This window comes from Genypterus blacodes, unplaced genomic scaffold (assembly GCF_046128005.1).
Source record: "Genypterus blacodes isolate CSIRO-AG114 ecotype Tasmania unplaced genomic scaffold, CSIRO-AGI_Gbla_v1 ptg000067l_1, whole genome shotgun sequence".
NCBI classification, from domain to species: domain Eukaryota; kingdom Metazoa; phylum Chordata; class Actinopteri; order Ophidiiformes; family Ophidiidae; genus Genypterus; species Genypterus blacodes.
The window spans coordinates 16,261,494-16,265,000 of record NW_027466879.1 but is presented as its reverse complement, the minus strand read 5'-3'; the positions used below and the strand labels follow the sequence as shown (position 1 = coordinate 16,265,000).

At 41.6% G+C, this 3,507-nt stretch overlaps 1 protein-coding gene across 1 annotated transcript in view; it reads left to right on the top strand.

The window, feature by feature from the left end:
* The window catches only part of spata17 (spermatogenesis associated 17), a 34,036-nt gene extending 33,986 nt beyond the window's left edge, over positions 1-50 (top strand). Inside the window, exon 11 of the mRNA XM_076156021.1 lies at positions 1-50. This exon is cut by the window's left edge and continues 695 nt beyond it. The gene's annotated coding sequence lies outside the window, so the exon portion shown is untranslated.
* The last annotated feature ends 3,457 nt before the right edge of the window (positions 51-3,507 follow it).

The following is a 3,507-nucleotide window of genomic DNA, read 5'->3' as shown; positions in this document are numbered from 1 at the left end:
CAGCGGATGACACTGATTGATCAAGCTTACAGGTTGTACTTCATTTAATGGCAATTAATCATTGCAACATTTTGCTATGTCAGGCTCTAAGAACAGCTTGCAAATGAGGCTGAGAGTGAGCCCCATTTCCTTGTTGTAGTTAGGATGAGCATTTTCCATAAAGTTAGATCAAAATCACCAGCAAATTCATGAGCAAAAGTTTGAAACCCACTGATGCACAATTTTATTTATCCAGGAAAGGTCATGTGGCTCTTGATATAGCAAATAAAGCATATTTTGCATCCAATTCAAAATGGGAACCTAAATTGAATTTTAGACGGAACACAAGTACACTTTTATCTCTCACTCTCTTCTTTTGCCAACATGTCTTCCACTTCCTTCTATATCTTCCTCTTCACTCCTTTTCTATCTGTCTCCTCTGTGTTGCTGGCATTCCCCTGGGCATGTGCTCTAAGGCGTGGAAGTGGAGCTGAGATAGAGCATTTAGTAATGGCTTCTTAATGGGCTTGTCGACAGCCACATTAGAGCGCACAGGCAGCGGGCGAGGCCGGGCAACGATATGCCAAGCCAGATGCCATGCCAGCTGTGGAACTCCACTCTCTCGCTCACACTCTCATTTGTAATCACATTTCTCATACGGATGGACGCCACATGCGTAAAGGAGTGAAGCAGACAGACGTGCGTGCCTCATCCCCCTCCCTGTTCCACTCAGTTAATTGTCTGGTCTTCTCCGCTTTTTGGTTTGTTTGGTTCTTCCTCATTCTCGTCCAGTGCATCTTTTTATTTCCTGGTCTCAGGCAGCAATGCAACTATTATCAAGTTATTATTATTATTGTTATCATGTTTAATAATTAACAATGGTAGAGATAAGGAGGTGTGATTAAATGAGTAAATGGATTATTGAATCTATTAATGAATGTTAATGTGTCAAAGTGTTGCCAGCTACTGGAAGGTACGTGCCAAAGGTCCTACAGGTCCCCAGTAGGGGGAGCCATTTGACACTGACTCCAGTCTGTGTGGAAGACCTTCATCAGTGTGAGTATACTATATGTGAATGTATGCTTGCTTTGCCAAATATTGAATAGTCACAAGGTGGTTCTTTGTTTCCCGATCTGATCTCATCTCCTCACTACACATACACACACACACACACACACATATGGCTCAGTATCCTCCAACCACATTTGCCTGTGTCAGCAATGATAAAGTGTGATGAGAATGCAAAGAGAATGTGTGTGTATGTGTGTTTTTGTGTTCAATACACGCAAGCTTTATCTAAGTGTTTGCATATTTGTGTGCTTGTGTATGCGTGCGTGTGTTAATGTATTGGCAGCTGATAGCATTTTAGGGGTTGAGGCCTATACACACACTGACGGTCCTCTCCTCTCTATCGACAGCTGCCAATTGTCACTACAATGACTGACACTTCTGTATTGACGGACGGGGCCTGGTGACAGGGAGATGGAGGAGAAACAAAAGGAAACTGAACGAGAGAGAGAGAGAGAGAGAGAGAGAGCAGGAGATGTTAAAGAGAATGAGAAACAAACAAGAGGAGAGGAGTTGAGAGATGAAGAGGGAGGATTGGGACTGAAACTTTGTCAAGGTGAGTGGAGAGGAGTGGAGTGGAGTGAGCAAGGGAGTTTCTAAACTGGGCCTGTATCAGTTCAGATCAACCACCAGGAGCACCAAGGGAGTAAATTTTCCTTATTTTTATCAATCTGAAAACTTTTCTACCCAGTCAAACAACAATATGCTGTTTTTAGTATAATTTACTTCATTAAATGCTGATCATGCTATGTAAAGCACCAGTCAGACCACTGTAGTAGTAGTAAGTAGTGTAGGGATATACTTTGTATTTATACATACATTTGTAGCATTTCCAGTCATTGTAATATATTGTACGATATATACAAATTACACTTGTGTTACACAGTGGCAGTGTTAATTACCCAAAATCACTATTGTGGTCTGAAAGAAACTGCTTTCCTGATGTGTATCTAAGGAGCTACTTTATACTTGCACTGCACACTGATACCCTTGATGGTACTGCTGCATCTCTGATATAACATCAGATAACCTAGTAAAACATGGATAGGGTTATAAACATAACAGCAACAGTCTTGTTTGATGGCTTCTTGGCTTTCTGGCGTGCTGATTGGCTGCTTGGCAAACTGATTGGCCAACTTCCTGGTTACTGATTGGCTTGATTGCTTAGCAGCTTGATCTAAACTGAATTGTGCTGGGGCGCCGTAGAGGAAATACTAATAATGGCTTTCTTAGTTTCTCACTGCTGTGTTAGAGGAGTTTTGGACTGAGCTCAATCTTTGTGTCTTTTCATTGACCTTCGCAACTAACCCCCAACACACACACACACCACCAAAATATCTTGTACATAGACACACATACAGTGTACACATTTGTGTCTACGGGGGTGTGTGTGCGTGTGAGTGTGTTGCCTCACCTCAGGAAACTTGTGGCTAATTCCATTAGTGGGAGGAGAGAGTATGTAAATGAGGGGAGACAGCTGGTGGTGTAGGGAGGTTGATGGAGTGAGCCTGGGGGGGCATAGACATGCATACGCACACACACACACACACACACACACACACACACATATTTCTACGTTTACACATACAGTATCTGCCAACATTGTCTTCAGAAACAATTAAGGAAAGTTAAGCGTAACTCTTCTTGTCTGCAGATAAACACATAGAGACACAGATCAGCACAGTTTTATCTTATATGCATAAATGAACAAATTATGATTTTTTTCCAAGCATTCAAACATTTAGAGGCACCAAAATATATAATATTTAGTCACACACATACACACACATCACTACATAGTGCTTTACTCTTCACTTTCCTATGTGCACTGTTTTAGTTCATCAACATGTGTGTGTGTGTGTGTGTGTGTGTTAGGGCTCAGTGTAGGTTTGGGAGGGGGGGCAGAGGACAGATCCAGATGGTTTGAGAGATAGATGGAGTGATAGATAAAGACAAAGAGAGAGACAAAGAACAAAGAGAGAGATACACATCATCCAGTCGTCTCTCCTGCTGGTCACACAGAAACACACTCGAGGTGTTGGTCATAATCCTATTGTGTATCAGCAGTGACCACAGTGCAGGACCCGCATCACCTCACACACACACACACACACACACACAGAGACACACACTATAATCCTGTCAGTTGCTGTGATGAAATTTAGAGGGGATTTCATTTTTTCATAGAAACACACTGTGAATCCTGAGAGCAAACACTCTAGTAGGGTTGCAATCTGAACATATGTGCACATGCATGCACACACTTCTCCTTTCTATTCTTTTTACAAAATTGGGTGGCATATAACAAACATTACATTGCAAATTGTATTGTAAAGTGTATTTTTAAAGCGTATTCAAACCTTAATTCAATCTTGCCTTACCTTTCTTTGCTTGGAATAGAAGTCTGAATCTTTATTGGCTGAGTTTGGCATCTTGTAGGAAGCTTAGGTTCAATATTCA